We start from the raw sequence: 25,981 nt of genomic DNA, 5'->3' as shown, positions 1-25,981 counted from the left end.
AAAATACAGTAAGAACCACATGGGATGTTGTGAACTGACTTTTACAAAGTTGGCGCTGGTTGTTAACGTGCTACAGTGTACTGACAGATGCATGACTCACAAAAGAGTTTTGACAGACTGACTTCAGCCATGCACGTCTGAATCTAACAAAGCTCACGGAACTTACACAAACCATTTGTATAAAACAGCGTGGGTGGAATTTCGTGGTAGTTATGCACTGTACCTACTCCACACCCATATCTGAATGTGTTATATTTAACTATGACTGCAATCTGTTTATGTTTATCCCCTGATGTTTCCTCGGAGATTCACGTCTAAGCTCTTTGACGAAATCTCAATAGCCGCTGCCTTGATAACCGTGAAATTGAAATTACAATCAGTAATGCTGATTCCATGACTTGGCATCCAGTGGAAGCATAAGACAAAAATGCCACTTTGTCCTTCACAAAACTACTTGCCTGGCTGTACGCTTCTTTTTCAAATGTGACAAAAGATTGGGAAAAAACCCTGAGAGGTAGGTATGTTCCTCCAGTGAGGATGAAATATGACAAGCCCTTAGTTTCACTGTGCTTTTTTTTATAGTTGCAGAAAGCATGAACACTTTCCATAAACTGTCAAAATGTTTAGAGCTACACATCTCACACCTTCAAACGATGGCGTGAGTAAAATGGAGGATGATATTTGAAAGGAGTTATTACTAGAAACTCTGACTGGCAAATTCTGCTTCTTCGAATACTTGCAAGGCAATTGTCCATGTCACAGGCAGAATCAGGTTAAACCTGTAGACAAACCTACAGGAGCAAGAAGAATGTGTTGATCAAAAGCCACAAAGACTAAGGTTTCATCTTTTAATATTAGAAGTAACACAAGATGAGGCTTTCTGGAAATCATGACTTATAAAATGATGATCAAATATAAGATATTCTGTATATATCTCCCTTAATGTTATAATGGAAAGCAGGAAAGCGCTTTGAACACAGCTCTGCACTCCAAAACACAACATCCAAGAACTGACAGTAATATCGCAAACCTTCAGTAGCGTTATGAAAAGGATAGCCATCACAAATGACAATAACTGCCTCTAATCTAACATGCTGAACTAAATGCAAAAATGCATCAAGATGATAATGCAAAAAATAATGAACTTTCCCTGCACACAAACTATGACTCCTTAGATGAAGGCAACCAATCAAAAACATTTGGCATGTTTGTGAAACTTGAAGTGAAAAGTACTGAGTATGAGTGATTTTCGATAATACGTCAATTCACGGAAGTGCACTGAATAGTTTTTTCAAAATTCTCATGCCTATCAAAAACAGGCTCTCCAAAGGTGACTTCATGCCTTTCTTTGTCTTCGAGGTACCTCATTGGTTTAAACTTTCCATGCTCTGACACACCCAAACATTGTAGTCTTCTCCCTTATTACATCATGCAATCTTGCTCATTTGTCTGATTTACATAGTACACGGGTGGAGCATGGCAGACATCCTGAAACCGTTGAACTTCAGCCCAGCCTTAGAGGCTTTCCGCTTTTTAAAAAAAATTGTAACTTTCAAACACAGTTGCGATTCTGTCAGGCAGCAGCCGGCGGATAAAAGATAATTTGATCGCCCTCTCATTTTCATTTAATGTCATGATGAGTCATTTGGGAGTGTTAATCATGAGCCACAGTTTACGCATGCACATGCATGCTCTTGCAATTGTCCAGCTGACTGCGTGCGTACTAAAAAAAAAAAAAAAAAAAAAAGCAGAATCAAAAACTTCTTCACATAATGTAAATCTATTTATTTGTGCACTAATGCCCGCACACTGTATGTGCATGATTATGTTTGTTTTGACTGTTCAATTCAAAGCCAGACATTAAGAGTAATAGTCTCCCAGGGTGTGCTCTGAACTAGACTTCCTGCATCTTTACTTGTTACTGCAGCTACTCACGTGTGCATGCTTTCGCCAATGCTCGGCTCCTTTGTTTTTGTTTGTGAGCCAATTCTTTTAACAGCAGTAACTGACAGGTCACGCTTCGGGGAATTCTGTCATGCTAAGGAAAGGAAAGCAGACAGCGAGAGAGACAGTGCAAAGGACTCGAGGGAAAATCTGCACGGTGATAATTACACTGTCCTTCACCTCCTCTACTTAACCTCAAGATCATGTAGACCAAAATCGTTCTTGTCACTCCACAGGAAGCACTATCTGTGAGGTAATGATAGTCAAGCACTAAAGGGGGACTGACCTCTATAAGGAATATCAAAGATAGCCACAATAAAGTGTAAAAGTCCATTGATCTTGTTCTGCTCACTGTAAAATATGATAATGTTAATATGTACAACATATGCATGCACTTTATTAATTTAATCATCTTCATTTTTTTACTTTTAATTGTTAGAGTATCACTGCATGCTGCAGGGAACAACTGCTTGTGATTAGGCTGTTCTTCTGAGGTAAAGATTTAAATCTGGACTTCAGGTTAATCAAGAGTGGGCAAGAAATCCTCCAAAGTTCTTCAGCATCTCCCGCGCACGTGCTAATTTTAATGGTGTCTTTGGACGAAGCTTTCTCAACCTTTATTCTCAACCCTTATCCTATACCCAACCATCCTTCAACCATGTAATTTACCACGTGCAGCTCTATGAAGGGATACAGATTCATAAACCAACATGCTACATTTACACCTGTGTTTGTTGCCTAATGTAAACACCGTTGGTGTAAAATCTCTCTCAGTCTTTCAGAGTGGAAATTATGTGGGCTGTCTGTAAGGCAGATTGTTTTTCAAGGGCTTATTTTTTGTCACAGGTTAAAAATAATTTAGTCATAACTCCTCCAGGGTAAAAAAAACACCATAGCTGATTGAGGCAAACCACAAGCAAGAGTTTTAATGATGACCAGAGGCATGATCAGAAAGAGCGATGAAAGGATTAAACCTCAGACTATTTCAACAATTTCCCTTGTGTATCTATCTGAACCTTCTTGTTACTAAAAAAAAAAAAAAAAAGCAAACTCTGCAGCAACTTTTTGAGGAATTTCAGAATTTCTGTTTCAATTCTGAATGTAAGTAGTTAATGTGGATATCTGTATAATCTGAATGCGGTCACATTCTGTGACTGTATTTTCGCACATTGTACACTTCCTGTCAAATTTTGGTCCTGGAAAGCTACTACTTGACAAAAGACAGTGGAGGCATAACTCTGATTTTACAGCATGACACTTCATCCATTAATTTGTGCACATAAGAAGATCCTAAAGTGCTTTCTTGGGATCATCCTGCCAAAAATCTTTTATATCAGTTTCCCAAGATTGACTCAGAAAGCTAAATTTAATTATCTCTAGGCCTTAACAGATTAGTAAAAAGACTGTTGTACTCTACCATGAATTTACAAACTATAAAGACTATCTTTTCAATATTAGGTTGCAGCCTGTCCATAGTAAGCATCCAAATCTTCTTAGGAATTGAAAATCCTTTTGTAAACTTCATTTTTTCTTCATGCTTGAAGTGGATTTAACAGGTGAAATCAATAGGAAATGGGGGCTTTCACCTGGATTCAGGGGCTCTTTTGAGTTTATGAGAACAGCATGTTGTTTTTTGTGCTCTTTATGTGTGTGAATACAACAAATAAGGATTGTGTGTAGAAGAGAGGAGCTTTCTGGCCAATGCAAAGTGTGTGAACACCTTGTTTTGACTAGAGCCGTGAGAGAATTGCCACTCTGCCATTGAAGCAGTTCGTGCGTGTTGATAGAGGCAGGTTAAGAGTGTCAGTCTTGCATCACGCGGTCGCCCTGCCTTCAATGTTGTTGCTACAGCTATTCAAATGCTCCTCTGTCACTTTGACACACCGACTGTGCCAGAACAAGAGGGAGAACGGTAAACGGGAAGAGCGTCTGTATGTTTGCGCACATGTGTATGCCAGCTTTCTTTGTAATCACATGCCTCTTTAGCTGAGTTATTGTGACGTTTCATTGCAGGATCTCTGCGCATCTGTGCATTTCAAAGCCCATCCTCGCCGAAGTGACTTTGTGACAAACAGGCAAAACATTTAACTCGAGGCTGTAATGTCGCTGATTGAAGCCTCCATTGTTTTTTTGTGACTCGGATTTACCTGCTATTCAAAGCCACTGAACTTCTGCTAAATAGTTTGGGAAGTTATTACTGCCCTGAGCCAGGCTGTTGTTGTTGGAGTCCAAATGAGACAAACAAGAATCAAGAGGATTTATCTGATGCTGCCTTTACTTCATTGAAAATCTGCTTATTTTAACTGAGACTCGTTAGTTCAATCAGGTTAAGAAACATCAATCTGATTATAAAAGCCAGTCAAACAACTTAGTTTCTATCATCCGTAAAGTAAGTGACCATGTTGAGTTTATAAATTAAGAACAGGGGGGAAAAAAGAAGAAAGAAAAGAAAAAGTTCTTTAGATCATCACCAGAAGTGATTCAATTAAATGTATAAAAACATTTACCCTTAAGGTGAGACGAATAACCATCATCCTGTTACATAGAAAGAGTCACCATCACAACGTCACTCTTTAGTTTGTGAAGGTTTAAAGACTTCGACTAACTAAAGAAGAATGCTTTTTGGTCATTTCCATCAGTTTTTTCGAGCGAGAAATGACCATTTGGACCGAGCAGACTGCGGAAGGGTAAGCTATCAGTTAATGCTAGGTTGCTTAGTTAGCAAGGTAGAACAACAGACTGTACGGGTGCATCTGAAATACATAAATGTCTGAACCGTTGATACAATTCAGGATGGATCGAGGCTTTCATGTTGCTTATGACATATTCTAAACACCGCAGCAGAAATCAAGACTCATCAGATCACAGATTTTCCACAGATTCCTGTTCTTAGCTGACAGGAGTGACCCCCGGTATGATGATCTGCTGCTGTAGCCCATCTGCTTCTCCTGCATTTGGTTGTAAAAGTGATTTTTTTGAGTTACTGTTTAATTCCTATCAGTGCAAAGCAATCTGGCCATTCTCCTCTCACCTCTGACATCAAAAGATCATTTTTACTGACTTGGCTACTTTCTCCTTTTCTGACCGTAAACCATTGACATGATTATGATAAGTCCCCGCAGATCAGAAGTTTCTGAAATACTCAGACCAGCACACTTGGCACCAACAGCCATATCACGTTCCGATGCTCGATTGAACTTCAGCAGGCTGACACGAGCAGTAAAAGAAACTCAGTGCATTTAGACATGTAGGCACATGTCTTAATGCCATGTGATTGGTTGATTAGATATTTGTGTTACCAAGCAGTTGAACATGTGTACCTAACAAAGTGCCTAGTGAGTGCATACTAGTTAGTGTTAAGTAACATAAAACAAAAATTCTAGAATTTCAACCTCCACAACTTGATCACAGACCCCTTATGCAGGTTGTTACTACAAATAATCACATAGCAATCACACAAGCCTTGATATTTGTCAAATAGCTGGATTTTTAAAAAATGCTCCACAATGCAAAAGGCGAGGTTAGTGACTCTAATTAGCTGAGGTGATGCTGAGCAGGCAGATAGCAGCAGTAGCAACAATGTATATCTACCTGTCAGTCAACATAGCCACACTTCTAATAATCTATTTTACTCTATTCCAAGACATGGTTTGTTGTAGAAAAGTTTGCAATTTCTTAAATAATCTTTTAATTCACCACACCATCTCTGGTGGCAGGAATCTTACAGTTTACGGTAAGACTATATAAGACACTTGACATCTGTGACTGTAATAACAGTTCTGCCATAACCTATATTTTGAAAAGCTTTGAGACATGATCGGCAGGTATTACAGTGAAATACTGGCATCATTACTTAACCTTTTAAGTATGCAGATTTTGTAGAACATCATCATCTTAATGACGCTGCATGATAGAGTGAACAAAACAATTTAGGCTAAACATTTATTATTCGTTAAGCAGCTGAAATCTACACAAACAACCATAATCACAACGTAGTTTCATCCAACGATTGATCTAGAAATCCATCATCTAATTACAAACTAAAGAGCAGCTCAGTGTTGGTACAGTTGCATCTAGGAAAACAGTGTTAATATATAATCTCAGGCACTTCTAAGGGTGGGCCGTATTTACTATACTGCAATAATACCCTATCATCAATTCTCTTTGTACTGGCGGATTGTGGCGGCTCACAGGATTACAGCAGGTAGTCTGAGTGAGGCACATTTACAGGTGTAAGCTCAGACTTTTGTCTGCACTTTGTCTGTGAAGCCTGTGTGAAGACTACTAAGACAGTGAAGCACTGTGTTCTCTGCTGCTGCCTTAAGCACACAGCCAGGACCTCAAGCTGAACAGTGCAGAATCCAAAATGACCTGTTATCTCCCCAGAGGGGGTTAGAAGGATTGCGCAGGTATACAGATGTAAACTCTCTCTTCCGCATATTCTGTCACTGTCCTGTAGCAAATTGGCTGCACAGTTTTGTGATACAAATTCAAAGATGCAGTATCTCCAGGCCCGGGAGCAAATCTCAACACATGGCCTCGTCAACAGAGATCGAAACTCAAGCAGCGGAGAGACAGGATTACATCTGTGCTGCACCATATCCAGTCAATCCCTACCTTAACCTGCACATCCTGTCCTCTTCTGCGTCTGCTTCCACCTCACTTACATGTGCTGACCGGGGTGGCTCCTAACGGACTAAATGAGGGCCACTTAGGTGTCGGCATTAGGCTTAGATATCAGAGTGACACACTGAGGACTTACAGTAAGTCCACAGTAAGTCCTTACTCTCTCAGTGTCTCTTCCTTGCTCTGTCTTTCCAGCTCTTTCTTTTCTGTTTCATGACTTTTCCAGTCACGCTTACCATCTTTGTCTTTTTCTTTCTTGGCATTTTTCATGCATTCGTCTACGATTTTAGTTTTTATTGTTCTCTGTTTTCCATCTCTCCAATCACGGCTTATCAAAGGCTCACATGGGGTTTGTGTGCAATGACTTCAGTTGCCATGTTTGAATAGTTCAGGTGGGACTTCACCTTAACATGCTGTCAAAACAACAGTATCACTGTCACACCTGAATCCCCCTGGATTTTTACCACAATCATTCAGTCACAACACTCCAAAATTTGTTAATAAATAGGGAAGCAAAGAAAGTTTGTCTCGTAGAATGTCTGCATATGGACAAAACCCCCACAAACGATAAACATGAAAATAAAAATACACACAATAAAACTTTTCATTTTCATGCACTCTTTATGCAGAATGGCACTACTTTTTTGGTAACTCTTAGTTCTCAAAAGTAGAATTAATCTCTACAGTTCAATGTTCTTCATCATGAAGGAGAATGCACAACAGAAAAAACATTTTGTTTGTCTGCTTTCAGATTATTTCGTCACTTCGGCTGAAGAGTATTCTTCATAATTTCTGTTTTTATTAGAGAAGCTATGCAGTGCAGGGTTACAAGTTGTCGGAAAATGTTGACATTTCTCTTTAATCACATGCAATTTTCCCTTAGGAAAAGAAAAGCAACCTAAGGAGGATCAAGTCCCACACTCATGGTTTTCAACAGCTTGCGCAGAATATCTAAAAGAAAACAAGGACTCGCTGAGAAAGGCAAAGCTAGTGATACAGATATATAATCAGTTTTAATTATATGTATGGTGGGGAATACCTGGCTTCCGGCCCTCCTGAAAGCCGTAAACTGCCACTGCGGTCACGTTTTTTGACAGAGGTAATCACGTGGGCCGTAAAATCTCTTTCGCTTTTTTTGTTTGTTTGTTTTATAGCTGTGAAAAAAGCAAATGATTTGTTCTTCACACGGTTCAGTGCTCAGGTCGCTTAAAACGGTTGATGATTAAGATATCCCCCTTTGTTATATATTGATTATAAACCCAAATCTGTCACACACTACATGATGGCTCATTAGGTTAAAACACATACAGGAAATAAAGGTCTTTTCTTTTCTACTTTTGATTGTTTACACCAAATTGTTCAACAAAAATCCTGCCAAGTGTGTACAAATAGATATTAATGTTACATCCATGCCCATGCAGAAAGGGCAGAAAGATTTCACACGCACACTTCCACAATTAACTCTTTTTTTGTATGATGCAAATAAACAGCTTTCTTCTATATATTAATGATCTATCTGGTTCCACTCTGGCCTCTGCTCCTTTCAGGTTTTACTTAAAACACCACTAAACATCTAGTTTAGGGTATGGCTTATGGAAATGGGTGTTGAAACAACATGTGAAGTTGCCATGTGGTTCCAAAGCGCAGGAGGACTGCTCGACTTTGACACAAAGTTTGAAAAGTAAACCATAAGTCCAGCAAACAGACACCATCCTTTAAATAAGATAGAACGGTCCCTGTTAATGGCTCTGACGGCAAAAAAAAGTACTTTAGGTGCTCCATTACAAAGTTTTGCTTTAAATATGTGTTAAACCGTAAGCTTATACTGATGTAAATGGAGCTGCTTGATGTGAAAGAGACAAGTCTCATCTCTTTAAGGTGCAGTCACAAAGATTTGCAATTCCATCCATGCAAAGTGAACAGCCATACCCAATTTAAATTTGGCTGACCTCTCCTTCAAGCTTGTGCATCTCTAGCTGCTGTTTTTAAGGTTTCTCTCTGACAGTGCGCTCTGCATCTATAGTGCATCGGACATCACATTTGCACAGAGAACAAACAGTGACTTCTGATTCAAACTGGCCTGTTGAAAATCATCACTGCTTATAAGAGTGTATATATGTAACCAAACAGCAGCCTTTAGTGGGCACGTCAAGGTGATGCATTGTATCAGGAACTAAATCAAAAGGAGGCAAAGTTATTCCCACTGAAAACGATACGTACAGATGAACAGAATCAACTATTTCAGATGCAAAGTAGGCATTTTGTTTGTTTTTAAGGGCTCTCTTTGGTTTTCTTTTTACTTTCTTTTTCACTGGTTTGCACATTGATTCAGGGTTAGACTGCCAGAGTTCTACTGCAATCCATTTGGGGAAAGATTTTCTGCAGAAAAAAAACTTTCCTGCCATTGTACAACTATACACAAGACACTGAAGAAGCACGAGTATTTTTGGCCACACTAACACAAACTTGGCTAATCACCAGTTCTCCTCACACAAATGGCAACCTGTGACATCTTACCCCACACAAGTCAAGTTGTAGGGCTGCAGCATGATTCATCATTCATTACAGACATGCAGTTACAAGACATCAGTTACACAAAGCAATCTAGAAATAGCAGTCAAGCTTAGATTTGGGAAGCACAGCCAAACAAAATGATCTGGAGAGACACACCAGTGAGTTCTCCCACCTTACAAACACACTACAAACCAAAGGTCTCTAGGACAGGGGTGTGCAAAAGCCTGCTTAGACCCCATACATCTATGACCCCGTACCTCTATGCATGTATGCTGAGCCATTTTACAACCATAATCTAACATCTTCAGCACAAACTGAACATATTATTCATTATATGGGAAGTTCCGAATGTGTGAAAACTGAATGTGATACAGATGCAGCTTTTCAAAAGACTTAGCGTGCACGAACACCATTTGCCTTCAGGGTTTTTTTGTTGTTGTTTTTTCTGCTGCTACAGCCTGTAACAGTGACTATTAAGGACTCAACAGCTATTTATACCACTCACAGAGTCTTCTGAGGAAATGATTATCATTGATGACACATTTGCTAAAATATATCCTCAGAATCGCTAATATTGTATCATTGTTGTGACACAATACTAGCGTTTGAAATGTATCCACTTTCATGTAAAATGACCTGCAAGCATAACAGGAAGTTTTGGCCCAGATATCTGCTGACTTCATCAGAAACTCTGAAATATTGCCCATGGTTCCCACAGTCATCAGGTCATTGCTGATGAGTTACTATGTTGGAATCACACTGAACAAGGTTTGTTTACTTCAGGGAAAAATAAAGTAACAGCATTTAAAAATGTAGGAAACACTATGTATGACTTATAGGTGAGAAGCTGCCGCTTTTTTGTTTTCTTATACGCCAGCCTCACACAAAGACAACAACAGATCACTGTGAAAAGGAAAGAAAACTGAATATTAGTAGTCTGATGTGCATTCATTCATAACTCTGAATTTAACTGTACAAGTTCATTTCTTTTATCTTATCGTGCCCCACATGTACATAGCTATTAGGCTCTACAGTTATGCAAAGTGTGTTGTGCTATATGCTCTGAAAATTGGTACAAGCAAATGCTTTGCATTCACTCACTGTAACAAAACATATGCACCACCAGGCCAACGGTCTCTATCATCTGCCTGCTGAATCTGAATAAAAATACACCTTGAATCTATAAAAACAAGAGCAAAAGGGGGGGTGAAATGTAAGCTTGTCTCTCCTTGATCTCCTTGCCAATTTATTCCACCTGTCTGTCAGCACTGCCATCCATCTGAAACATGAAGACAATGATGAAGCTGTCTCTCATTTGGCAGCTGTGGCTTCTTGTCAGGAGTCAACCAGTTCCTTTGCATGCAATGCAGATGCCCCAGCCTACCTTGAAGCAGGCCAGTTTTCATATTAAGCAGGTAGAGCTGGTTGGAGACAATCAGAAGAGGTGTAAATTTAGTTGTAGCGCTAGGAAAGGGCGGGGAGTGCATGAATTAATCAGACAGTGTTTCTGAATAGCCTTGACATCTGCATACAGAAAAGCAATCAGACCAGCACCGAGCAGAGGAAAGACTGCCACATGCTAGAGATCTTTAAGAAAATGCCCTGGAACCACTGGAAGTTCCAAAGGTCAGGCACGCCTCCTGAGACAAAACAAAAAACTGCATCACGGTGACGCATCCTGTGTGCTTAAAAACAGTATTTGAAAAGTTGACAAAAGGGCAGCAATTCATAACATCAAATGCTGAAACCGCCCAAAGAAAGAAAAAGTGCACACCTACTGTAGAAATGTCCTTAAACACAATTACCACATCCGTATGTGCTTCACTCAATTAGACCACAACTCTAACAAACAGGATATTTTCTCAGTTGACATCTTCCAGCAGAAAGGTGTAACCTTTTGTTAAACTTTATGTAATCCCGCTTGAATATTTATTCACTTAAGCACGCAGCTTTCACTTAAGTCTTTTGTCTTCTATTGTTCTGTGCTGATATTTTATCAATTGTCTATTTCACATCAATAAACCCACAACTGTGTGCTGCTGTCTGCTGACCAGCCGGGCAGTCAAGCTCCATTCAAAAGTACTTTACACACAGAAGTAAGGACTGTACACTTATAATATTCCTGCTATGATTCTCGAAGTTGATACAGGAATTCACGTCTCAGCTAAAACAATTCAAGTGTCCAGCTAAGTATTCTCGTAGATTTGATAATGTACAATTTGCCGTCTGATAACTAATGCTTGCTTTATGGTACTGTGGTTGTGCATGTTTGTGTAGGTATTTGCCTATACAAACCCGTTCATGGAGGCAAAGAGTGGTTTTCAACTTATGCAAACATGCCCCCGTGCAGTCCTCCAAAAACCCAATAGTTAGCAGCCCACCTACATGTCAACCAGTCAAATAGCTGACTGGTTGACAAGTGAGCAGAACAGGGAAAGGAGCAACTGAGTTCAGTAGGAACAGAAGAAGCATGAAAAAATACTTTCTTTGTTTTTAACACTCGTTTCATTTCAGCTGTTTGCATATTATAATGTCATTGTAATATACATTAACGTTATAACGTCGCTCTTCCCCGTAACCAACTGTCGGACCAGCAACAGCACAAGCAAGAGCAGCCCACAGAGCTGTTGTACCGCATGCCATGGTGCCAGTGCACTGCAAAAAGAGAGAAACATGTTCAACCCATCGGGTGGTGGTAAGGTGGGCAGGAGTTTTTGTGGGACTTTTGTGGGAATGATCTCACATTTCGAGATTGTCCTACATTATGATTGGCTCTTGTTTTCCAGGTAGGAGGAAATCAGATCTGGTCATGATGTGTTTTGGTTAAGACCAACCAAAAAGAAATTACATAGATCCAGGACACCATGAAAAGGCTCAGTTACCTTGGTGTCCCCTCAGTGTGCTGTAGGCAGTAGTTAGGAGACAACTACTATGTCAAAGCCTCATATCGAGGTCTGGGTGGCTCTGAGTCTGCCGAGCAGCAGTAGTATATGGATGAATGGACAGATAGCTTTTAAAAGCTTTTAAAAGAACAAACACTTTTCTAAAGTCTGGCTATAATCCAGCAGTTGTGAAGAAAGCAAAAATAATGTTGTTGTTCAAAGGCACAAGGCAGGTATTTTAGCAGAATTTGCTGAACATCAGCTACAACAAAGCACATGAAACAGTTTCTATTTAGGGGAAAGTTGGTGGCTTTCTTCCTGAAGCTTTCTTTTTTTCTTTTTTTTTTTCTAATTTGTATGGAGATAATATGACACACATGTGAGCCTCACACAAAGATATTCTTTGCCCACATTTTGCTTTTTGGGATACGGTTCCCCTACGAGATGGCATTGATGGATGGAATCTCAGCAACTAAAGACAATGAGGAAGCTGCTGTTTGACATTCTTGGGGAGACATCTTGATCAACTAAATTGTATGAGGGAAGCAGACACTAGAAATGATAACTGGATGAAAGACTCTCCGGCGTGTAGCTCACAGAATCTTGAAACAAACTTACAGATGTGCACACAATTTAGAGCAAATATTTCCTAACGCACATATGCGTGCACATACACACCAAAGCACTTAGACGCATAAATCTTGTGCACAGACTCTAATCTTCTTGACTGAAGGGGGAAGCCTCTATAAGAACATGCTGACGGCCTGTCAAAGGTGTCCACTTGTTCTTCAGTTCATAACAGAACCAGCCTTAAGATCTTGAGAACAAAGACTCGTGGGAAATGACCTATTATAGGACACAATTTAGTGTAAACTAATCCAATACAAATTTTCCAACAACAGCCCCATAATCAGGTGTTTAAACATCAGTAAACCCTTTGTATTTATCAAACAGTACACGGGAAACACAGGAAAAAGAAGTAGATACTTCCTATTTCTTTTACCCATGCTATGTTCAGAAGGATGGCAATGTTGGTCTGCTGAAATATCTCAGCAGCCACTGCATGGACAAGAAAGTCATTTTCACTAATTAAATCCAGACACTATCAGGAGGATCAGTTTTGGACAGCAACCTTAAATCAGTTCTTAACTTTGGTTGGTTTGGGCAAGCAGCAGGTGGTTGAGGAGGCAGGAAACATGACTCTCACGGCCACTCTCTGAAATCACCAGATTTAATCACCTGTGCCAATCTTGCAAGGGCAAAGTCACATTACATTACAAAGACTTTGTACTAAAGAGCTGGCAGATTAAAGACTGTGCAATGTCAAATCCAACTAAATCAGATATTTGCATTGTCACATACAGGTCTGCTGGATGATCTATGAAAATCAGTCCATGCCAGCAAGTTAACAGATCACTCCAGGCTGTTTGAGATGCTTACAAAAATACTCAGCTTTTAATCATTTTTCAAAAACATTTATCAAAAACAATGGATTTTGTACACTTGGACAACACATGTGCTTAGGTATAAAGATCAAAAGCAAACAAGAAAGTAAAACTTTATTTATACAGCACGACGTTACAGGTGGAAGCACAATGTGCGGCACAATAAATAAGTTACCACAAATACTGCAGCCACAAAACTATACAGATACAGTAAAAGTAAAACAATAAACAGGGGTTAACAAAAGAAATTGTATAATAAACAAGCATAATAAACAGCTTAACTTGCAAACCACAAGATAATATTTACAATAACTCTGAAAGACTCCTAAGATCCTAAAGAAAGGATATGTCCATATGATATACTGATAGCTCTGACTTTGAGTCCAACATCAAAGGCCAGGTTTAATAATGCTCATGTAATTGCATTCAAACCGGTCAATGTACACGTATAAAAATCAGGTATCCAAATAGTTTTGGCCACAATGTGTAGATAGCTCCACAAAGGAGACTGAAATAAGAAAAAAATGATTTATTAATAAAAGTGTAGAGATGATGAGAGGGATCTGGCGATCAGGGGAACATTCCAGTCTGAACCAAGATGATGAAGAGACAGAGAGAGAAAAGAGACAACAGATGTGAAGAGGAGTAGCAACAAGCAACAAGGGAAATAGGAGGGATAGAGAGGAAAATCAGAGCAAACTGTAAAAAAAAAAAAAAGTATCACAGTGACAGAAAAGGAAGAAGAACTAGCAGGAAAGAATAGTAACAAAAAGGTAAATGAAAGAGTTAAAGGGCTGCGAAGAGAGAGGTGGGGGAGAAAATTGCAAAGGGATTAGAGAAGGAAATACGAAGACGGCAAGAAAGTTGCTGAACTAAAAGACTGAGAGAAAAAGAAAGATCACGAGGGAGGCAGACGTGACACAAAATAAGACTGACACAGACGAGGGAGGGAGAGATAAGGGAAGAGAGAGGAGGTGGAGAAAATAAAAAGAGGAGAAAACAGCTTTCCTAAGCCAGCCAGGAGGAGAGTGCCAGCTGTGTTTATCTGACCTTTGACCTGAAGGCCACTCCAATCTCTACAAGACCTCAGTCTGACTAGCAGGCGTACACAGACACACTCTCATGTATCTCACAGCAGCACGGCTGCAAACAATGGATTACTGGAGCACTACTTTACCTGATTAAAACAGAGCAAAGGTTAGATCCACTGACTGAGCATGAAACGTCGTTCATGAAAAGCACACCTGCAGGAAAACTACATTTTGCCTTCACAGCAGCGCTAGACCATCCGGTGTATTTACATCTCTCAGATTGGACTAATTTTAAAGATATAATGCTATTATCCCAAATACATACAAACAATAAACAGTTATATTAAAGAATTATATTTATATTATGTTTTAATAGGTTAGATCATAGGAAAGCCTGAGAAACTCTGACGTTTAATCAAACACTGCTTCCTTCACCTACATATAAAGAATCAGTGGCATCCTGATAATTCCAGACTTAAACAGGATTATTTTTCAGACATGACAAAACTTCCTCACAGACATAAGAGATGTTGCACAACAGTTTCTTTCAACCTGAGTAGTATCAATCAGACTGAGTAAACTGACTTATACATGAAAAATAGCTTGAGTATGAAAGAGCTGAATTGTTTTAATTATACCAAAATATTGCATCTAAATTATGCTGTAATAAATAAGATTCTTTAAATTAAGGGTTTTACAGAACATCAGTCTAGTGTTCACACAGCAGTGTCTAAATAAGTGTGAAGTGGACAAAAACTGAAGGAGGGTACTTTTTGTTTTTGCTTTTTTGCTTTTTGTGCCAGAAGACAAGAGCTGCTCCCTAATCCTGCAGCCCTGGCCTCTGGCAATAAGTTTCTCTCACAGGCCAGACACACACAGACACACACCTACACACAATGCGTAGCCCAGATCAAAGCTCAAAAGCCTCCCCAGACCCCCTCCAAACTCCAAATTTGTCTCTGGGTTTCCACATCGTGCCTCACTTTGTTGCTCTTCACAATTAGTTTGTGTTTATCCCGTTTCTTGCATATGAACCTCATCCATCCCCAAATGTCTAATGTGTTGTCTCACCATGTTCCCTCTCTTTCAGATCCACATCTTTCTCTGTCCCTGTGAAATATGTGCAGCTGGATTTAGCTTCTTCCTCCTCAGCACTCAACTCAGCAACCCAGGAGAGAGAAAGAGAAGCAGCTGGTTTGACACAACAGGAGGAAAGGATAGATGGATGGAGAGGGGGAAGGGGTAGAATAGAGGGCTATGGATGTAGATAGGAAGAGAGATATAGGGAGTGGGAGATAGAGATATATGGCAGAGCGTGACTAAGGAAGAGTGGGAGAAGGATGAAAGCAATGACTACAGAAGGGAAGGGGAGCGATGTGAAGGTAAATTTGTTCCCAGTATCTTAAGAATTATGTCCATGTTGTACCAATCCTTAATATTTACATCCAACATTCACATCAAATGAAGGAATTTATACAGTGAGGCAGAAAGTAAGAGTTTCGATGTTAAAACATAACCAAAAATCGCATCACACCCACAAGTGGAGCGATGTAACAGCAGCATAACTTCTAGTGTAATAACATACGTTTCAATATAAATATGGCTTTTAAAAATTTACAAACCAACACATTTAAACATGAACAAATAATATAATTAACTTGTATAGAGCAATCTACATCTATCTTTATCCAATGACAAACCACCAGGATCCTGTAGTGCACTCACTTCCTATTAAAGTTCCACAGTTCTGCCACCTACTCACCAAAATCCAAATTATTTCCAAGCTCAGAGAGCAAATCACCAGGCTATAAACTCTTTACCACTCATTGCCACACTGTTATTGCCAAATTATTCCAGGCCTAAACCAACCCTGTTTCCCGCACTAAAGATCAGGGGATTAAGCATTTCTTAAATCTCTTTCAAACACAAGCTACAACTGTTAAGTTCACCAAAATACGCATTTAACCTTCAGTTACCATTAACCACTTTTTACATATTAAAAAACAGCCTGTAACACTTACATAAAACTGAAGAAAAAAAAAAACGTATAAAATAAAAGAAACTTGCAAAATTTAAGGCTTAATGCTGTTTGTTGTTAGGCAATATTAGTCCAATTATACATGCAGTGGCCACTTTATTAGTTATAGGTTCCTTAATGGATTAACAGTGGTTTGAAAAAGTGTTTCCCTCCTTTCTGATTTACTATTGTTTAGTCACACTGTAATGTTTCAGATCATCAAACAAATTTTAACATACATAAAACAAAAAGCAGTTTTTAAATGATGATTTCATTGATTAAGGGAGAAAGGTTCCAAATAAGTAACTGCCCCCCTTGTTAAATAATGAATGGACTCTGATTAACCACATTTTTTTGGAAAGCTGAGTTCAGCTTCACTAAACACACTCAAAAAAATTAAATCAAGAAATGATTTCATTTTGGGTCAAGGAGGCTAAAAATTCTCAAAAAGCAACACATCCAAACAAACAACTGAGAAACAAAGTGACTGACAATCTGCAAAAGTTTACAAAGCCTAATAAGGCAGTGTGGTTCATTTCTAGCGCCATTATATACAAATGGAGAAAGCTTGGAACAGTGGTGAAGCTTCACAGGAGCGACCAAAATTAGCACATCGACAACTCATCTAGGAGGTTACAAAGAACCCAGAAAGAGATATGTTGATCTTAATGAAGTTATTGTTACTTTGTCATATGTATAAGTGTTATTAAAGAAAGCATTACGCATTACAACATTCAGCCATTAATCTAACACAGCTCAGGTCATTCCAAGTGCCATTAATTGCTGGATGCTGAAGGACATTTCAACTTAGATTTTCATAGAATTGATACTAGAGATAAGTTTTTTTTTCAAAAGTCCCTCTTTGTGTACACACTGCTGAAAGAAGACATGCACAAGACACAAAGGTTTTCATTGTGCAAACAGCCCTGTGTAGTAATGTGACCAAAAACCTGAAAAACTGCCAACCGCTCTGCTCACTGTGAAAAGTAACTTGGCTTGGCCTGCAAAACAAGCTCGATCATTGTATGCGTCTTTTATTGGGATTCTCCCCCTCACTAAGAAAGACACTCAACATTAAGTTCAATTCAGTTAAGCTACGCTCCATTTCATCTAAATGCCAGTATTACTGAAGATCACAAATACATAGGATTCGGCTTCTCTAATCATGGAGGGTGAAGACTGAGTGAAGCACTAAAGCACAGAGCCAAAGTTCAGGAACTTTGCTACTAGGCTTCAGTCATCCACCTGCACCAATTACACAATCATTCACATGCCACCTTCTCATTGCAAATAAAAGAACCGAACAACAAGGGGCATAAAACATGACTTTTTTCACCATTAAATTTGGCAGAATTTGCAGTAAATTGATGGTTGAAAACCTTAAACCTTAAAGTTTTATGTTTCATTACAAAATTTTGCACTCTACAAATAGGTACGCATTGCTGTTAATCGGTTGGATAACTTTTTTACCTTCAGAACTGCTTTATTTCTTTGTGCCATATATTCAACCAGATACTGGGAAATAAAATCTGATATTTTTGTCCCAAGCTGCTCTACTGGATTGAAATCTGAGGCTTGTGGAAGCCATCTGAGTAACTCATGACAGAAAATGTTAAAGAAATGCTCAGTTTAAGATCTATTATCGATATCGATTTCAATTCAATTCAATTCCATTCAATTTTATTCATATAGCGCCAAATCACAACAACAGTCGCCTCAAGGCGCTTTATGTTGTAGGGTAGACCCTACAATAATATATTCAGAGAAAAAAACAACAACAATCATATAACCCCTTGTGACCAATCACTTTGGCAACAGTGGGAAGGGAAAACTCCCTTTTAACAGGAAGAAGAACCAGCAGAACCAGGCTCAGGGAGTTGACCTGATACAAACCACTGCAGCACAGTACCTGTAATACCTACTGCGTGCTCTAATCGCGCTAATAGGATAGTATGGTTGACAATATTGAACGCTGCACTGAGGTCTAGCAGGACAAGCACAGGGATGAGTCCACTGTCAGAGGCAATAAGAAGAACATTTGTAACCTTCACTAAAGCTGTTTCTGTGCTGTGATGAGCTCTGAAACCTGACTGAAACTCTTCAAATAAGCCGTTCCTTTGCAGATGATCGGTTAGCTGTTTGACAACTACTCTTTTGATAGTTTTTGATATGAAAGGAAGGTTGGAGATTGGCGTATAATTAGCTAAGACTGCTGGGTCTAGAGATGCTTTTTGAGTAAAGGTTTAACTACAGCCAGCTTGAAGGCCTGTGGCACATAACCGATTATTAGAGATATGCTGATCATATTTAAGATTGAAGCATTAATTAGTGTTAGGACTTCTTTGAGCAGTTTTGTAGGAATGGGGTCTAAAAGACACGTTGATGGTGTGGAGGAAGTAATTATTGAAATTAACTCAGAAAGATCAATTGGAGAAAAAGACTCTACATAAATATAAATGGTACTCAAACTAGCTGTAGATAATATTACATCTGTGAGATGATTATGGGTATTTTTTTTTTCTCTTATGGTTAAAATTTATTTGTGAAGAAGTTCATGAAGTATTACTGGTTAACGTTAAAGGGATGGTTGGCTCAACAGTGCTCTGACTTTTTGTCAGCCTGGCTACAGTGCTGAAGAGAAACCTGGGGTTGTTCTTATTTTCTTCAATCAGTGACGAGTAGTAAGATGTTCTGGCTTTGCGGAGGGCTTTCTTATAAAGCATCACACTATTTCTCCAGGCTAAATGATGATCTTCTAAATTTGTGACACACCATTTCCTCTCCAGCTTACGAGTTATCTGCTTTAGGCTACGTGTTTGAGAATTATACCACGGAGTCAGGTACTTCTGATTTGAGGCCTTAGTTTTCACAGGAGCTACAGTATCCAGAGTCGTACGCAGTGAGGAGGTAAAATTATTAACAAGAGAATCAACCTCTGTTGGAGTAGTGTTCAGGTAGCTGCTCTGTGTTGATACAAGGCATCTAAGATGACAATAGTGGGTGGATTATATTCTTAAACTTTGTTACAGCACTTTCAAAAAGACATCTACTGTGATTAAGTCTACTCCCCACTGATGTGTAATCAATTATTGTAAATGTTACTAGGAAATGATCAGACAGGAGAGGGTTTTCAGGAAACACTGCCAAAGTTTCAGTTTCTATTCCATATGTTAAAACAAGATCTAGAGTGTGATTAAAGTGGTGGGTGGGTTCTTTTACATTTTGAGAGAAGCCAATTGAGTCTAATAACAGATTAAACGCTGTGTTGACGCTGTCATTTTTAGCATCTTTAGCATTTTGAGATTGAGATCGATTTATTATCTTTATTCAGTTGACTTGCATCACAAGAAATTCAATGATGAAAAATAAAGTAAATAACACACCAAAAGGGTGTAGGGCGAAGCTACAGCTTATATAACACCGAGCCCAATACAACAATCATCACGTAACATTAAAGAAATTAAATGAACTATATCTTTAAATCTGGGTATAGATACCCCAGTAACCCCAGTAACAGAATGACACTTCTAATTGATGCCAACCTTGGGGTATTCACAAATGCAATTTCCTATTGATTTGCTTTCATTATGATTTTGAACAGCTTGTTGATATTAAGTGGTAACTGTCTATTATATGCTTTGTACATAATTTGAATTATGATCTACAAAATCTTTGAGTTTCAGTATATTTAACTGAATAAATAATGGATTTGTTGACTCTTGATAGAGTTTTTTGTTATCATTCTTATGGATTTTTGGCAAAACTTGATGTTTGTCTTGTGTTTCCACACACCTCAGTAAGTCCACAGTAAACAGTAAGTCATATATGGAACAATACGTGAAGTAATTTTTGACATAAGAATTTTCACTTTGTACAGTACTGGAATAGATTTAGGCATTTTAGCTTTGGCATAACTTATATGCAATTTCTGTTAGATTTGTTATCAACACTAACTCCCACAAATTCAGGTTAAAGAACTTTCAGCTTTGTTCATTTTCATTTTCATTCATTTATTTTCCCTTTTCCAAGGCAAAGGGACAATTTATTAGACTCAAGCCATTTTTAAACAATCAGTAGACCTACTGATTTCCAAGGTGTTTCAATTTTCCCAGCAACAAAACAGTTGGGTCATGAACAAATAAAATACACTTCAGAAACCTGGAAAACAAATAATGCAAACAACAATGGTCCAAATACATAACCCTGTGGCACCCCATACATTACCCTTAATGAACCAGAATCTGTGTTATTTATATATGCATATTGATAAATGTCATCTAAATAGCCAATCATACACAAGTCCTGCTTAATTTGCTTAAAGGTTGTGATTAAAAGTATCAAATGCTTTTTGTAGAGCCAAAACACCTCAACGGTGTGTTCCTTTCTGTCTGACTGTAAAATCAAAACTCATCAAAGCGGGAAACATTTTTTAAACCTTCTACTATCCAGTGGTAAGCCTGTTTGAACTGTAGCCTCAGTTTCCTATTCTGACCTGACAGGAGTGGCAACCACTGTGGTCTTCTGCAGCTGTAGATGGTTTCAAGGTTTAATGTGCTGTGTGTTAAGAGATGCTCTTCTGCACACCTTATTTGCTACAAGTGGTTATTTGAGTTAACATCAAAACAGTCTGATGCACATACTCCAGAGGATAAAGATCTCTGGCATTTTCTCCCACAGAACTGCTGCTCACTGCATATTTTCTGTTTTTCTCAGTTTTTTTCAGCACTTTCTCAAATACTCAGACCAGCCTATCTGACACAAAGCAACAACAAAGTCACTTTAATCACTGTCCTTCCCCGTTCGGAAATTTGATTTGAACTTCAGCTGGTCATCTCCAACATGTCTACAAGCCTAAATACAATGAGTTGCTGCTATGTGATTGGCTGATTAGATATTAGAGTTAATGAGCTGTTTGACATGTACACCTTATGAAGTGACCAGCGAGTATATGTAATAAGGTCAGTCAGAAAAATATCTGTGCCCATATCTTTCAGTCGCAAAACTATGACTGTGCTGCTTTGCTAAAAACAAACTGTAGTTTTTGGGGTTTTTTAAATTAACATCAAAAGAGGGCCATTGCAGAACCTTTTCATTCTGACCCAAGAGTTAATGCATCAGGACCCCCAAAGTCAATAAAGTTATTTTCAAGGAAATTTAAATGAAAAATAAATAAATAAATAGAATTAAATATTGTCAGTCTATTTGATGATTTCAGATATAATCTAGTCTGGATCAGAGTAATAGATTAGTTGACTATCTGTATCTGAACGACTGTTCTTGAGCCACAGCTGTGGATTAAATCAGTATGATATTTAACAACTGCTATTTGCAGATGTTGCCACATGTTCATGTTTAACACACCTAAACAAGAAGATCTGAGTCTATATGTTCACAATTGAAATAAACTAATAACCTCTGGACATGTATTTGTTACATATAGTGAAAATCCATGGCACTGTTTCTTGCGATATATGCCTGCTTGCTTGTGTACGTGACATTTCTCACATGCACATAAGAGACTGAATAAGAGCTTGTAAAGTGCAGATATCAAAAACACTGAACCAAAAGACAGAAAGCAATGTCAGATAAGTGCCTCCAAAATTCAGATTTAAGCTCAGTGTAGACAACAGCTTTTAGAGCTGCTGCCAACAACAACTATCAATGGCGAAGAGGAAAGAATTCCAACCGTTCAACAATATACATTCCATTTCAAAAAAGAGGACACACAGCATCACAGACACAGGCCTGAATGAAAGAAAAAGCAAAGATCTCTGGGATTATAACATTTAACTCATCCTCACTCACCACAGATGGGAACACTGGCTGAACATTAGCAGTCTACATTCATCTTTCACATCATTTAATCACACCTATACTTAACATATTAATTTGGCATTTGAGGATTAGTTTAGTAAATTACAGTGGCGACTGTTGATTTCTATGATAGATCGAGTGCTTTGGGTTTTAGCACACCCGCTCTAGGAATGAGTCACAGCATTATACTTCTCAGACTGAGACAAACAGAGATTACTGGGCTTACCTACTGCCACACAGGTAGACACTCTGTCAAACGCATATTCACAACACACAGACACACACACACACAGACAGCAGCTAAAGCCTTAAGATACACACAGTTAAGCACAAGCACCGAACACATGAAAATGGATCCAGCACTGTTGCAATCCCTTTGAACTGCTGCTCAATTTTGCAAGAAAACTTGTTTAATGTTTTACCTCTTAGAATTGAAAGCGCCATTTCAGTTTAAGGGTTATTTCCCCCTTTTGAAAAGAGCCCTTAAGTCACTTCAGAAGATGCATTGTGAAAATTTTGCCGTTGCCTCTTATTCATATAAAAAAAACATTTAGCAACTTTGTGGTTTCCATGGATCTTGGGAAAGAGGTTAGTTGAAACCACTGGATTCTGCTGAAATGAACCAGGAAAGACTTTATACAGGGTAAACCCAGAAGAGTTCGACCATAAGCAAACACGGATATCATGATTTTTGTTATATAAATTGTTTTTAAGACCACAGATTATTTATTAATCACCAGAAAGACTCTATTATTTTTAGCCCCATAGCTTTTTAATGAGCCATATACGTATGCTTAAATTTATTTTTCCAGCAAATACTTTTAGTACATTAGTCATTTTTATATTGGAATAGCTGATTTTCATATTCATAATTCTACTTAAAAAATCTTAAAAAGTTTCAACCAAATTTTGTTCTTTTAAGAAAAAGACGCTGGATCCACAATCTAAGTCACATAAGGAGCTGCAAAAGTTCTTTAAACCTTTGGGATTTTTTTTAATGTATAGCTCAAATAATAACCTTTGACAAAACTGTTGAGAACAAAATGTAACCGATTAGGGGGTTTCCGATGAGTAATGTCTTCAACATTATTTCCCCATTTAAAAGCAGTACTCAGCATCCCATTGAACCCTGCTCAGGGAACTTTTAGCGATGATGTCGTTTGAATGCTGCTGAGCCTACAGCATACGTAACGACAAAACAAAAAGTCTCTGTGGAATAATACCACTTTTTTTTACTGCAGAAATTTTGATTCGTCATAGCAGGAAAAGAACAAGTGTAAATAACTGACTTCCTTTTAAATGAAGCCGTTTTAAGGGCTGTGCGTATAAGCTCACTGGTATTGCCGACATTAAAAAAAATGTTTTTATGCCGTGGAAAACATTAAATGTCAAGAACAGGTTGTTTTTAATTAAACAAACATTACATTGAGCTTGTTGAAGTGGAAATATATATTTTTTATAATAATTTAATATTCACACCAGTAATAAATGTTTAAGGTTTTATAAGTCTTGCATGTGTCATAGTGTCCAATTTTGATTTCTGGATATGACTGGATACCAGTCAGATGAAAACATTTTAAAGGTTATGCATATAAGCTCACAGATATTGTCACCATTAAAAAAACATGTGGTTTCACCCTTTTTGTGCTTTTTGTGCTGTGAAAAAAGTCATATGGCAAGAACACAATAATAATTATTATTATATGTATATATACGTATAATCTTAACTCCAGTAATAAATGTTTATGTGGTTTTATAGTTTTTTTAGACTTGCATCTGGCTCTGTTGGATTATGATACCTGCTTACTTGTAATTTTCCTATTATGTTATAGGCAAAAATGTCTGCTTTAATGAGTAAATCATACTATTACATATAAGTCCTTTGAGTAAAAATATGAGTAAAATTTAAGCATTTCTTATTTATTATGTTCTGAAAATTTCTTTTCCATATGTACAAAGCTGTCACAACTCACAAACCAAATTTGAAAAGCACAGATTTATATCCAGTTCAATTTAAAAAGGTATTTCATTTAGTTACAATTAATTTTATTCCAAAAAAGAAAAGATCAACATTTTTACATTAAAAGCTGAAATGAAATAGTTTGTTCTTGTAATGTGTGTCAATTACTTGTACATGATAGATAAAATAATAAAATAAAATAATATTTTTTTTAATAATTTAAAATAATTAGATTCATTTTAATCACTTTTTTTTAAACATATTGCTGCATTTAATATAGTATAGATTTTTTTCTGTCTAAATTTCCACTGTGTGCAAGGAGAACTTAACATTTGATCATAGCAGATGAACAGAACAAGGGTTTGTTTGTTGTTTTATTACCAAAACAATTTTTCACTTATTGATGAACTACTTTAAAAGATGGGTTTTTGATGTGAAGGATGGATGTCTTCTTCAGTGCTTTTCCGGCCAAGGACATGTTATGTTTTGCATGAGCTAAGTCTCTTAAAAGCTTTAAAAAAGAAAAAAATAATTTTGATTGATTGATTTATCCTTTTTCATGTCAAATAGTTCCCAGAAAAATGCAATTTAGATCATTATTTCCACTATGTGTTCATGTTGCTATATACCATCGGCGACAATAACTCAAAGGCAGGACCTCATAATAAATGCATGTCTTAAATGACAAATTGCAACACTTACATTGCATATAGATGGAAACGAAGAAGCACAGACACACAAACACACAATGCTAACCCTAAACCCAATTCCTCAGCCCTCTACTGCGTATTTTGTCTGCTCCTCCTGAAAAACTCATTAGTCACACGTATTTACATTTGTACACAAATCCGCCCGGCAACAAACACAACAGGAGCTGTGGGCTGTCCTTGCATGTGCAATTCATATGCATTCATGTAACAGGCCATTCAAAAAAAACCCTTATGTGTACAATTACACGCTCAGAAACACGTGAGAAAGTATAGATGGATGGACACACTTATAGACGATCATTTCAGCATGAGCACACTCTTAGGAAATTGCACTACACAATTGGGGAAAATGCACACACACTGGCAACACTGGTGGTCCTGCTTGCAAAGAGCTAAAGCTCCTTTTTTTTTGTCTCTCGTGGGAGGCCCAGACAAAAGCAACAAACTGACAGGTAAACAAGCAGTCATGTTTGGGCAGACCTACCTGAGTAAAGCTCTCACCCTTCTCAGCCTCTCCCATCATACCCTCCTCCCACTGTCAGGAGCTCCAGCCAGTGGTTTTAACTTCCCAATGCCCCTGCCTGGGTCTACGATTCATGTCTGAGACCTCATCTGCCTAGCCTTTAACTTCGTACCTTGATGCAATCCATAGCTCTGAAGGAAAACAGAGCTCTCAACTGAAACTGTTAAGGTGCTACACGTGAGATGCCTCGCAAGTGACGTAACAAAGCAGCCATATTGAGCTCTGCAGCTCTCCAACTGATTGCATTTACAATTGTAAAACTTTTGAACAAAATATGTTCCAGCCATCCTACGTGTTAATCTGCAGACATGCCGAAAGTTGTGTTAGTGGGTATAAACGCAGTGCAAAGGTTTTTATGTTTTTCATCATTTAACAGCTTCAGTGTGTAAAGAACATTACAACATTTTTACTAATAAGAACCTACCAGAAAAAATATTTGACTCTAAATCCCCATTGCTCAAAAAACTGCAGGCATACAGCTATGATTTGAAAAGAAGGACACTGAAATTGTAGTG

The 25,981-nt window shown here is 38.1% G+C and overlaps 1 long non-coding RNA gene across 1 annotated transcript; it reads right to left on the bottom strand.

Annotated features, from left to right (window-relative positions):
* Window positions 1-687: 687 nt before the first annotated feature.
* LOC120733852 lies at window positions 688-18,688 on the bottom strand. The gene is made up of 3 exons (XR_005695911.1): window positions 18,342-18,688; window positions 5,952-5,958; window positions 688-697 (listed from the first exon to the last, which is right to left on the bottom strand). It is a non-coding gene; the product is annotated as an uncharacterized LOC120733852 (long non-coding RNA).
* Window positions 18,689-25,981: the final 7,293 nt, after the last annotated feature.

Source organism: Simochromis diagramma, unplaced genomic scaffold (genome assembly GCF_900408965.1).
Source record: "Simochromis diagramma unplaced genomic scaffold, fSimDia1.1 OVJJ01000216.1, whole genome shotgun sequence".
Lineage (NCBI taxonomy): Eukaryota > Metazoa > Chordata > Actinopteri > Cichliformes > Cichlidae > Simochromis > Simochromis diagramma.
This window is presented reverse-complemented; position numbering and strand designations above follow the sequence as displayed.